At 36.4% G+C, this 13,599-nt stretch overlaps 1 protein-coding gene across 5 annotated transcripts in view; it reads right to left on the bottom strand.

Annotated features, from left to right (window-relative positions):
- The window catches only part of AFTPH (aftiphilin), a 67,010-nt gene that overhangs the window by 50,828 nt on the left and 2,583 nt on the right, over positions 1–13,599 (bottom strand). For 2 of the 5 annotated variants that reach the window (XM_053200670.1, XM_027072346.2), the window contains exon 2: positions 2,375–2,466. The exons of the other annotated variants lie outside the window; for them this stretch is intronic. The gene's annotated coding sequence lies outside the window, so the exon portion shown is untranslated. The remainder of the gene's footprint in view (positions 1–2,374; positions 2,467–13,599) is intronic. 5 annotated transcript variants of the gene reach the window in all.

Genomic DNA, 13,599 nt, shown 5'->3' with positions numbered 1-13,599 from the left:
CAACCCAGTTAATTTGAAATAAACTGGCTGTAGATACTATCCATTTAGAGAAAGACCACAAGAATAAAGGCTTCTAAGAAGGTGCCTAGTTGGAATGGAAAGGATTCTACATGTTCCTCTAAGAAAGAGTTAATCCTTGACCACTCCTCTATCCTCCATCATCCACCCAGTGTATTATTAACACCCTACAGGTCCTTGGGCTCACATTGGGTGGTAGTGGTGAGGTCTAAGAGGTCTTTCAGGAATTTCCCAGATTCAAACACTGAGATAACTTTCCAGACAAGCTAAAAACTCACCGGAGAGAGAGACTCCCACGTTTTATAGGGCACCAAACTGCATCAATGCATATATCAACTTTCAAGGCCAGATAAGCGCATCTAGATTATACAATCCTCAGCTTTACTGAGGACCTTTCACTCCAAACTTATTGTTATAGGGACTGGAACAGGTGGGAGGGTGAAGGAGAACACAAGCCGGAAGGATGGTGGTAAGAAAAGACAAACACTGTATCTGAAGTTGTGCTACGGACTTTACATAGTACAAACTACACTAGCAAGGTTTAGTTAATGGATCACACACACACAAAACTGTTACCTTTTTACCATGATGCCTGAGATTTTTAATGAGTCACTTGTTAAATCATTTGGGTGAGTGATGGGGAAAAAACTGGATTTTCTTTAGAAAAATGAATATTATATAAGCAACAACATTGATTTGCATTACAAATGTTGCCTGCTATTGCAGTAGTTCAAATTATTCAAATCTTCACTGTAATATCCTTGCTGGAGTTTTAAGATACTATCAAAATGTAGTGTCAATGAATCTGTCCAGCCTACATTTCTGCTTAAGAGTCATGGTATCATAAAGAAACCAAAGAAAGAGCCCTTCCTCTGAGCCATATGAAGATAGGGATTTTAGTTAACTTTCTGGGTTTTGATACATCTAGAGATGACTGGACCATGTATGATGTCACAAGTTTTCATGCTTCTAAAATTTAAAATCTACAAAATCGATAATTTTCATTTTCTTTTTGAGTGGCTTGTCCTCAGCATATTATATTGCTCAATGGCAGCTAACAAAACAAGGACAGTCCCTAAAAATAGATGCTTTTTAGTAAAAAACTGAGAAAAGTTTTATGTTTCTAGGACTCCCTTTTTAACACAGGCTGCAAACTTCAAGGCTAATCAAACTTCCATAATTCCAAAGCTGAACATTGTTAAGAGATCTTATAATTCCTTCAAACTTGCTGATTTAAAAACAAAAATCCAAGGGGCACCTGGGTGGCTCAGTCAGTTGGGCATCCAACTCTTGATTTTGGCTCAAGTCATGATCCCACGGTTTGTGGGTTAGAGTCCCATATCAGGCTCCATGCTGATACTGCAGAGGCTACTTGGGATTCTCTCTCCCCCTCCCTCTCTGCCCCTCCCAGGTGTTGTCTCTCAAATTAAAAAAAAAAAAAAACCCAAGACATCCTAGACATCAACTGTATCAACAGGTCAATGTTATCAACTACACAACACGCAGTATTATTTAAAACACTTGTTGAATAGTATATTCCATGTGCTTTCATCTTCTGCTTACACCAATGTCAAGTTAATATTTATTCAACACTATGTGTTGATACTATGTGAAAAGTATTCATGAATTATCTCATTTAGTCCTTGTACTATGCAATGAGGTAGGAATTACGATCTTCATTTTACAGATGAATAAATAAAAGCTTAGAAGTTAAATAATCCCTCACAGTAGTGTAACTTGTAAGTGGTGAATCAGTCACAAGCTAATAAAATACTTGAAAAATGTCTTACTGCAGAAACAACTGACAGCAAATAGAATTACAGGAATCATCCCTTAAAGTCTTCTGAGTTGTTCAGAAAAAGGTTCCTGAAACTTCTACAATAATTTGGAAGGAGAAAATAAGATGCTTACAAACTAATAACCAACGAAAACACCAAGAGATGAAGGTCTTCTTTTAATCTTAATGTACACAAATTAAGTGGTAAAAATGTGGTAAAGAATGAAACAAGCAGCAAAATATCTTTATAGGTAGGTTGATCACCCTCAAAAGGCCAGAATGCCAAAAGTGATAACCAAATTTTCTGTCTTCCTGATTTTGACGTCAGTAAGGATGATTCACAAGAGTACAAATATACGCGATGTAAATGACAACGTGAGCAGCGATGCATTCATTCTTCAATGAATGTTGCTAAGTAGCAGTAAGAGTTATTTTACAGAAGGTAGTTTTCAAAAGTTCCTAAGAGCTTTCCCTTCACTGCGTTTTAAATTTCTATGTAAATCCATAAGGCACTTGTGTTTATATAGCTGTAGAGTAAAAATTAAACAAGACAGATAAAAACATTTGAAATTGTTTTACCTTTAACTCACATCAACTGGCCATATTTGAGAGATTACTGTTATTCCCAAAAAGGTACTTCAACTTGAAACAGAATAAATGATATTGGATAGCTGTTGGTAACAAAGACAACAAAACAGAAGCAGCAATGAGGATAGATGAATTAGCCCTTGGAAACAGTTTTTTCCCTAGTACTCTTTGCTCTTATTACACAGTTGCAGAATAAATGAGCCACCCTAATATCCCAGAAACTTTACAATGAAAACAGAATCTGAAAGCAGGAACTACTTCAGTTTCATTTCCTTTCACTAAAATCTTGCTTACACTTACAACAGTGTCTACAGATAAGCCCTGGACCTTCTGTTCTCTTTCTGAATTGCTCGCTCAGGGGGCCCTTTGAATTTCTCCACTACTACTGATGCTTTCTCATCAGACTGTAAGTGTTCAAGAGTCTTCCAACCCTCAAATCGGAGCAAAACAAAACTCTTCCCTTCTGTATCCTCCTAGCTTTCCTCCTCCTCACCAAACTTCTTCAAAGGGCCGTATCTATCTGCTATGTCTACTTCCTAACCTCCCACTCACTCCTCAAGCCAGCACAATCTGGCTTCCATCCTACCATTCCACTGAAGCTGCTCTTGCAAGAGGTACTTTACTTGAGCTCGAAAGACTGCAAATGTTGTGCAGGCACAGGCCTCTGTTGTTGACCACTGCATCCTCAGGGCCTGCCACATGGGAGGAACTGAATACACGGTTATTGTTCTTGCTGGGGCATGTATTCCACGGACCACTCTCAAACTGTTTGCCCCTCCACCTCCCACTAGATTTCTATAACCCTAACTGTGATGTTTCCTAACTGACTTGGTGGAACATCTAAGTTCAGTCAAGGTAAGGAAGTGTGATCGGAGAAAGGCGGGCCTGAAACGTAGCACATGCAAAAGAAAACAAATCCAATCCTTTGTGCTGAACCTGTCTGAAAAAAAAGTTGAAAGGGGGAGCACTTACACAAGCTAGGCGAAACAAAACAGCGAAAGTACAAAAATTTGTTCACGGTTTTTAACAGACCAGCTAGTATGACTATCTGCTTTGATTTGAAGAGTTTCTCACCATAAGTGGAGGCATCAGCCAGGATCTCCAGAGTGTGACGTGACTCTGGATGGCCCAACTAACTTCCCCTGCTCTTGTTCTCCACTCCTAGCAACTTTCTTTACTTCATGTAAAATTTCCCGCAGATCTGCAATCAGCTGACATGAATAGCTGACATGTTTTGAAAGAAATTTCTTGCTATAAAGCTTTAGATTTAAATTCCGGTCAAGACTGATGAATTAAACCAAGATCCCATGGTATTCTGAAAACAAAAGAGCCCCATGAAACCTACTTTGTGGATTTCCAAAACGAAAGACCCCTAGTCTGTAACTAAAATATGTATATGGCAGGCTTTTGGCAGCTGCCCTTCCTGACAGTGTTACTATGTTATAAATGCCTACCATGAGAACTCACCTTTTAGAGAGAAAAGGCATCTAGTAAAAGGTCTAAAGCTGCAACCAAATGCAGTTAGAATTCAATTATCTGAGCTAATGAGACAGGATGCAGACAGCATCCTAGATAATCTATAACTCACAAATTTGGCCTTAAAATAGGACCTTAAAATATGTAACAGCACATTTACCTTACAAATTGTCTTTGCTAAGTGCTATTTGTTCCTTTAAATTTTCCTCTGACCACCTATCAATTGAGAAGATAACCTAGAAATGTGTGAGGCAACAGAAGGAAACCAGACAATGAACCAGGCTTAAAAATAGTCATATCATCCACAGATAACATAATGACATCCTTGGGGGGAATTATTATAAAACAGAAGCTTTATATATGTGAAAAACCAAATATAAACACATTCCAAAACAGTGCTCAAGAGTGTACATGTGTGTAATATACACAGGTAATGCCACAAGTAGGTCTACCTGTACTGATAACCTTCATGGAAACTATGGAAGGAATTCCCATAGCAAACAAATTCTAGGTAGTTGACCTTTTAATGGTGTTGTTTCTTGGTTTAAAGTTTTACTTTCTCATTAAAGGTAGAAAGGCTAAAGGGTAAAAATTTAAAAAAAAAAGGTAACATTTATTATTTTGGTTAGAAATGATTTGAGAATAAGCCTGTCCTATGAAGCGGAATTTTAAACTTTCCCTCACATAACCCACAAAAGCAATACATTTTGCATGATGACCCAACACATACACATTAAGGGGAAAAAAAAAAACCCAAAAACAAAAACAAACTTCACCAAACAGTACTTCCCCCTTACTCTCTGGGTACTCTTGATATTTTTAGTTCTATTCCATTTTATCATAAAAGCTGGTCATGATTCCCTAACTTGATTTTACAAACCTAAATTTATAAACCAGAAATAGGTCATAACTTTAAGTAAAAACAAAAAAACCCAAAAACACCCAAAACGGCCACTGAAGAGTTTAGAGAGAATGACCAAAACCAACAATTTCCCCTAAATACTGTTAGTACCACTGGGGTTAGGAAAAACTAAGTCCTTCCATACAGACGTCATGAACGATGTCAAGTAATAAAAAAAAGTCTGAAATCTGAATTTTTTTTTTTATCGTTGGAACATGTAAGCATTAGGTGACTTAAAACTTCTGCAGTATTTCTATTCTGCATATTTAAGACATCAATTCTCCTCTGATGAGTTTGATAGAAATAACCCATTTTACATTATTTGAATGAACCACATAATTTGATAAAATGAAAGTGTTCCTTTCCTATTCGCAGAATTTTGCATTAAATAAAAAAAAATACTATTTTTCAAATTCATAATACCCTCAATCTAGGAAGCAAGCCACTTTAAGGATAAAATTAAAGATACTATTGGTCAGAGTACATGTTGGTTTATACTCCAGGCAACTCTACAATACACCACAAATTTTAATGCACATTTTTTGGACTAAATAATTTCATCCACGAGAATGTATCCTACAGAAGCATTCATGTAAGTACACAAAGATCATTCCATACAAATGTTAATTCCTGCATTGTTTTAAGAAGCAACTGAAAATAACTTAAGTATTTATCAATGAGGAATAGGGTAAATAAAAAGTATAGCCATAAAAAAAAAGATAAGGCTACATTACTAATAGGAAAAGGTGTCTAAAACACATTTTTAAGTGAAAAAAGTTTCTGAAAGGCATTTTCTCTGGATTTCCCTCTTGCCTATGATACCCCTTTCTCCTCCAACAGATCTGCCTTCTGCTTGCCTCTTAAATTTCAGTGTTTCCCATATTTCCTTATCCCAGAGAGAGATCTCATCCAATTTTTTTTTTAATATATGTTCATAATGCTGAAACCCCTATCTATAGGCTGCGCAACCTCTGGATCTATGTACCCAAATACCTTTCTGAATATCTTTATTTGACTGTCCCAAAGATATCTCATATTCCAATTCCAAAACTGAAACCAACCTGTACTTAAAGAACAGAAACTACTTGTTCCTATACAACGTTCTGAATTCTAAGTCCAGAAATCTGAGTGATAGCCCTGACTGCTCCCTACTTTGCCATTCCCCCTCCCACAAATTAAATCTTCAATATATTTGTTTTAACATCCCGTGACCTATGGGGTCTCATTTCAGGTTCTCATTATTTTTGGCCAAGATTACTACAGTCCACTTGATATTCCTATCTTATCCATGGCTAAGATACTATCTCTTTACTCCATCTAGACAAAACTACCCCCCTGGTTCCTCCACTGGCACTATGTCACAAGTCATTTCTTCTAATTTCCTATTCTTACCTGTTTAGAGAACTCATTTACTACACCTTCAAAACCCATTCAGGCATGAAGTTTCCTGTGAAGTGAGATCATCAATACTTATCAAGTTATGATGTCATAGGTACTATGAGAGGTGCTATTCATACACTATCTAATTTAACCTCAACCATCCATTTTACACAGGAGAAAACAGGCTCAGAGAGGTCAAATAATCTGCTCAAGGTTTCAAAGTATGGAAAGTAGGACTCTAACATTAAAGCCAGTGTTTTCATTAGGTTAGGCTGCCTTTCTGAATCAATTAATCCCTCTTTATATCTATCTTTTATTACATTCAACAAAGTAAATCAAAATTTTTTCCCCATTAACCAGCCTATTAACCAATGTTCTCAATCTTAGCTTTGTATTAAGTTTTCCTTTTTTTAATAGCAGCCTATTAACCAATGTTTCTCAATCTTAGCTTTGTATTAAGTTTTCCTTTTTTTAATAGAACAGGTGGATCTAAAGACCTGTATTTTTAGAAGTTTCAAAAATGATGATTGTTAGCAAAGGTTGAGAACCAGTGAATTAAATTACCAAAGGGTAAGAATGTTGCCGGACTTTATAACTTTTGGGGTGATATAAACATCTGCAAACTTCACTGAACTGATACAGGTAAAGCAATGAAATTTGTACTTTTTCTTATAAAAAGGCTTCCCTAACTTACAATGGTTTGAGTGTACAAACATTTCTTAAAGTTCTGCCATACACACTTACCTCAGAGTATCACAAAGAAATGTCACCCTCAAGATTTAAAAAACAGTTAAACAAACAAAAAAACGTTCTCAACGTAAAATTTTCAATACTTAAAAATGACACTTGGAAAATTTCCTTAAAGGATCAAATTTAAGTTACTGCAATAATCCTTGAAACAGATATTAACATATAACATAAATGTTACAGAATTCTTGGAAAAAATAAAATCCTGTCTGAATAATCAGTTTCAGTTGCAGTTGAATGTTAAGAAATTAATATGTAAACAGCAACAATAACCTTTTCTCTACTTCCAGAAACCAAGGTCACTGGCAATCTGATTAAAATCTGTACCTTTTATTTAGGTGTAACACTTGGCACTTGTTTCAAGTAAACTTCTGAACCCTAAGGAGACAAACCTAGCACCTGCTGGCTCATTAGGATATAGAGGAAGGAGTCTGAAATATGAAAGAAGAAATGATAACCACAGGCAAAAAGTAATGAATATTCATTCATTTGGGCTCCTAATAGAAGATTTGAATTTGATACTTGAAACTCTTGGTACGATTTTTAAGAAATAAATATGCCATTAAAAATATTTGGCATAAAAAGTTAACTTAATGTAGGTTTATTACTCTATAAACGGCTACTAAAAACAAAGGCCTTAAGAAATGAACGCTTCAGATTTTGAGTGTCACTGTAGCAGAAGTGTTTGTTTTACCTACAAATTCTTGAGGTCAACATTTCTGCATCCAAACTATTCTTCATTTTGCCTCTTTAAACAACTGATCTCCTTAAGATATATGCAAATATTAAAGATCTTATTCCTAGAAGTCTTGCTTTGAAAAGTATCATTTAGGGGCACCTGGGTGGCTCAGTCCTATGAGCGACTGCCTTCAGCTCAGGTCATAACCTACCTCAAGGTTCAGGAGTTTGAGTCCCACAATGGGCTCACTGTGCTGTCAGCCTGTCAGCGCAGAGCCTGCTTCAGATCCTCTTGTCCCCCTCCCACTTGTGTTCTCTCAAAAACAAACATTAAAAAAAAAAAAAAAAAGTATCATTTAAAGTTAGTATTGAAAGAATAAGATGTGAATTGGGAATGATGTCCTCTATTACCTAAACATGCAGTTGTTAAATTTAACATAAAAATTCAATGCTGGCAACATAGGATTTTCACATGTTGTTAAACTTGTCAGGTATTTACTTCTCATGTTTTTGCTTCTCATGTAAAATGGGGTCTCCACTTCTATCCTATTTTCTATTTAGGAAATTGGAAGCTCTTGCTACTTGTAAATCATCCTATCATAGGCAAACCGGAGCATCTGACCGACCATTTCCTTTCCAATTCTTAGGTCTCTGTTTTTCCTTATTGACTGTGCTTGCTTAATACCTCTAATACCAAATCCAATAGTAGTGGTGATAGCAGGCATTAGTATTCCCCCTAAATTAAGATATTGATCTTTGGTTTGAGGTTACATACATTTTGTCGTATTACAGAATTATCCAATTCTTAAGTTGCTTTGTTAAAAAAATTTTTAAAAAGGAGTTTCCAAATGCCTTTTCAGTATTTATGGAGAGAAGTACATAATTCTTCCTTAGATCTATTAAGGTAACAAAAATACCAGTATTTATTCATAATTGTTTTCAGGCTGTTCAATAGTCAGGGAAGCCCAGTTTGTTTTCTGCTACAGGAAAAGGTATGTTTCAAAGTAATCAAATAAGCATTGTTAGATTATGTGCTCGATTACACACATGTCAAACAAATATTCAACTTATTTAATCCAATTTACTCCTTACTTTCACTTTTACAAGTAGGCCTCAAAACAAACTGAAATTTTCTCGTATGAAACATTCAAATTAGTAGTATAAGTCCTTTCACGTTTCATCTAGGCTCTTTTCTTATTCAACTCCTCCTCAAGCAATCTCATCCACCTAAGGCTTTAATTTCCATATCCTAGGACTCCTACTTTATTCCTACAGCCCAGCCCTCAAACTTGAGCTCCAGACCAGCCAGGCCAACTCTCTACAAGTTCTCTGCTCTTGAATTCCTCAACTCAAACTAAGCTTAACAAGAGAACTCAAGCTTTTCTTTCTCAAACCTGGTCCTCTTCAGGGCTCTGTAACTTAGTAACTAAGTGGGTGGAGGGGCCATCCCCTAAGTAGGAAACGTAAGAGCCACCCTTGACAAAGCTCCTCACCCTCCTCTACCTTCTAAAGAAGGACCTTTAGCTCATAAATCCCTCAATTCTAGAATATCTATCTGTACCTCCTTTCAGCTCCCCAGACACCCTTCTGGTTCTGGTCTAAAAGCTGCCATCATCATTTAAATGGTCTCTCCCTGACCGGTATTCAATCATGCCCAACCCAAGAAATTTCTTTAAAAGTCAATCTGATCACATGGATCTCCTACTTGTGATAAAGATTATTTAAAAGTATATATTATTTATTTTGGAGTGCCTGGGTGGCTCAGTAGGTTAAGTATCAGACTCTCGGTTTCAGCTCAGGTTATGATCTCACAGTTTCATGGGTTCAAGCCCCACATTGGGCTGCGCTGGCAGCTTGGAGACTGCTTAGGTCTCTCAAATAAATAAACTTTAAAAAGTGTATTTATTTTGGGAAAGAGCACCAGCATGCACATGAGAGCCTGAGTAGGGGGAGGGTGGGGGAGAGAATCCCAAGCAGGCTCTGCACCCCCAGCATGGAGTCTGAAACAAGGCTCGAACTCAAACTGTATCATGACCTGGGCAAAATCAAGAGTTAGTTGTTTAACCTTCTGAGCCACCCAAGCACCCTGTGATAAAGATTTTTTTAAAAAAAAAATCTTTAATAAAGTCTATATAAGCCATTCCCATCTTTCCAGTCACCACCTTCTCCTCCCTTCCCCTATCGTTTCTAATGCTCCACACCAGGCCTTCTTTCAGTTTTCGAAAGGCAGATAACATTCTTTTATGCCACAGGGCCTTTGCACCTGTGGTACCATCGCCTAAAACATTCCCACACATCCTTCAATTCTTAGAAAATTTACCTGAGGCATTGATCCCTCATCTAACACCTTTCCCCAAGTCCTCCTACATGTATTTCTTTCAGAGCATAAGAACTGCAGTATAGTTTGTAATAAAACACTTACAATTTTAAAGATGACTGTGCAAACTGTACCCCATGAAAAACACATGACAACCTGAAATGTATGATTTTTAAAAACCCATTTGCTGCTTTCCAGAATAGTGAAGTTAATCTCATAGTTCTTTTCCATAGATAAAAATAAGTCAGTGTCATGCTCCTGAGCAGCACTGTCCAACTAAAATATAGTATGAGCCACATAATTATTTTTCCAGTAGCCTATTAAAAAAAGCATATGAAATTAATTATAATATACTTTGCTTAACCCAAAGTGCCCAAAATATTAACATGTAATCAGTCTAAACTATGTATCTTAACATTAGTTTTGAGATCTGGTTTGGTTTTTTTTTTTTTTTTTTTTTTTTACACTTAGAGTACATCTACTTTGGATTAGTTTTATTAAAAGTGCCACATGTGGCCAGTGGTTACTATACTGAACATAGTTCCAGAATATTGTATTTCTTTCACTTAAATAGCTAACAGAATCAGTAATTTTAAGAAGAGCACATTAAGCAATTTTAATCTCATATCAAACAAGGACACATCTCCCATTTAAACCCTTCAAAAAAATGTTTAAATTATGCAAATATTCCATACTGCTGAAAAGCCTAAATCCAAAATAAAAATCTACGTAAACACTTTAAAAACTGCGTATTTACTGATCATTTGAGGAGATTAAAGGAAGACAGGTACTCTCAGCCACTGCTTGAAGGACTGATTTTATTACAACCTCTTGAAAAGCAATTGGTTTCCCTTTGATTTAGTAACTACACTTCTAGGACTCAATCCTATGGAAATAACCCAAAACAAAGTCCAAGATTACAAACCTGTTCACCAAGATACAATAGGATTCATACATACATGTGTGTAGGACACTCAAACTCACAGGGGGGAAAAAATGAATGTAATCCAAGATGTTTAGTTATCTCTTTGTCGTGTGATGACTAATATTTTAATACATATTATTCCTTTTAACATGTTTACTGAGTGCTGCTCTGTGCCAGGCATTAATAACAGATGGGTCCCTGCCATCGAGGGGCATACCAGTTTTCTTTACACTTTTCTACAGTTTCCAAATATTCTACAATATTCTATAATAAACATTTTCCTTTCATAACTTTAATAACCAGAAAAATATAATATGGAGTGGATGCTGATTTGGGCAAATCAGCTGTAAAGGGACATTGAGCCACCTGGAGAATTTGAATATAGCTTCATATAGTAGCTTAGATGAAAATTTTCTAAAATGGTAAGGGAAGTTTAATTAATGCAAAACAACCTACAAAGTAGTCTGTGCAATAAGACTTTTGGTATAAAGTGCATGTTTATATATGTAAAAAATAGGTGGAAAGATATGCATTAAATTGTTAACAGTGGGGATTTCTGAGTAGTAGGAGTGGTTTTTTTTGCTTGCCAATTTTCTACAATGCCCCTGTAACAAACGACTACTTTAAAAAATTAAATACATACATACCCACTACTTACTGAGCATTTACGACATACAAAACTGCTAGATTCTATAAGGGGTAGAAGTGAGTAAAAGGAGTCGCAATCGTAAAGAAAATTACAGTTAATTAGGGGGAACATAAGAAACAAAATGCAAGCCAGAATATAACCAGCAAAGTAAAATGTAGTTATGAGGAATCTAAGAAAAGATCTTACCTGATTGGGAAGAGGAAGGAAGAATGGTGAAAACAAGAAAAAGCTTCATGGAGACAGAATTTGAAATGAAAGGGTTTTAACTGATCCAATCCAAGTAACAGTGGGCACTAAAAATAAAGTATGGGGCAAGTATCAAAGAACAGGAAGTCACATAATAGAGTTTGGTTAGAATGTAGGATATATGAAGGAAGTAGGCAGTACGCTGGAAAAGTAGGCTGTGGAGGGCCTTGAATTTTCAGAAGGGAGTATCTCTAGAAGTATTTTTGAATTTAGCAATGGTGAAATTACTATAGGTTCCAATTCCAGAGACTGACTGTATCACTGTAACCACCTCCTAATGGAATCTTCCTGCTTCCACTCCTGAACTCCTATAGTCTATTTTCTGTACAGCAGCCAGCCAGATCCTCCCCCCCAACCCCAGCCAGATCCTTTTAAAACATAGATTATGTCACATCTCTACTCATAAGCCCTGCAGTGGCTTCCCATCTCACACAGTAAAAAGCCAAAGTCATTAGAATTTCTACAAAGCCCTGCAACACTGCTCTCTCGCCCTCTAACTCTGATCACATATACTACTATTCCCCTTGTAATTCTTTGAATATTCCAGGCATACTTCTGCTTCTACCACTCTTCCCCTTATTCTCCTCACCTCCTTCAGGTCTTAAGCTTTCTCTGACCCTATCCTATATAAAACAGCAAGCTCCAACAACCTCTCCCTCCTAGCTCTAAGTCAAAAAGTCTGAACTCCCGTATCCCTCCAAATGGATGTTTTTCTCTAGGATACTTATCTGCCATTTTTTTTTTTTATCCCCCTACATCTACACAAACGTGTGTACACACACACACACAAATGAAGTTCAATGAGGGTTGTTTTTCTTAGTTGATTTTAGTATCCTTAGCACCTAGAACAGGGCTTCACATGTTGCCATAAGAATGAAATGAAGAGAATACCATGGTGTTAGGTATTTAGTTGAAATGGTTTATGGCATATTTTAAGTATTTACATAAATGGAACCTACACTGTATTCTAGTTTACCAGTTTATTTTCCCCTGGGAACTATTCACCAAAACAGTGCTTATAAGTTTTGAGCATACAGCTGAGCTTTAATTTATTAGCAATTTATCTCTGCAAGGTTTATTGAAGTATTATTTGAAATAAGGATGGTGGTGGTTGAAGAAGAGTATAAACCTATGTTCCTTTTTTCATTTCTCCCGAACTAATGAGCAATGGCTCCCCACCTCTGCTTCCTCCCCAGTGTATAGTTTCTGACTTTTTCCTGTTCCTAGGGAAGGGGTCTAATCCAGACCTATGAGCCCCCACCCCAGGGTAAGGTCAGCAATAAAACTAGGAGTGTGATACAGGGCTGTGCAGCTGGTTGGCAGCAAAAAGAGGAGAGCCCAGGCAAGGGAGGTTACTGCAGAAGAAACTCGGGAGGGGAACAATTTCTTGACTTAAATATTTTCAAGTTAGAACTTCCTTATGTTTTAAAAGAAAGTCAAAACAAAATAACATTCAACCTAATTCCCTACCTTCGTTTTAAATATACAATGCTGGAAGAGTGATACTTTTAAAATGAAAAACCTGACCTTTTATTATGATTTCAAGCATACATAGTTTAGAAAAAAATATAATGAATGATCAAGTACCCATTACCTAGCTGTGTTAAATCTTTTACCAAATCTGCTTCAGATTTATTTTAAAGACAGTAAAGCTACGGTTGAAAAACCACAGGCCCTTCCTAGATCCTTTATCCCTCTTCAGTTCTTCAGAGGTAACTTTAATTCTCATTTGGTATTTATCATTCCGATGAATGTTTTTATACTTTTGTTATATATCTCATGATTCCCAAAAAATATGTTGTATATTTTTACATATTTTAAAAACTATATTAAGACTATAGGAGTATGATAAGCAAAACTATCATATCCTGGCTCTGTTACCAGCTGTCTGACCTTA

This window comes from Acinonyx jubatus, chromosome A3, assembly GCF_027475565.1.
Source record: "Acinonyx jubatus isolate Ajub_Pintada_27869175 chromosome A3, VMU_Ajub_asm_v1.0, whole genome shotgun sequence".
Taxonomy (NCBI): Eukaryota; Metazoa; Chordata; class Mammalia; order Carnivora; family Felidae; genus Acinonyx; species Acinonyx jubatus.
Note: the sequence above shows the minus strand (reverse complement) of the source record. Positions and strands in the feature narration are given on the sequence as shown.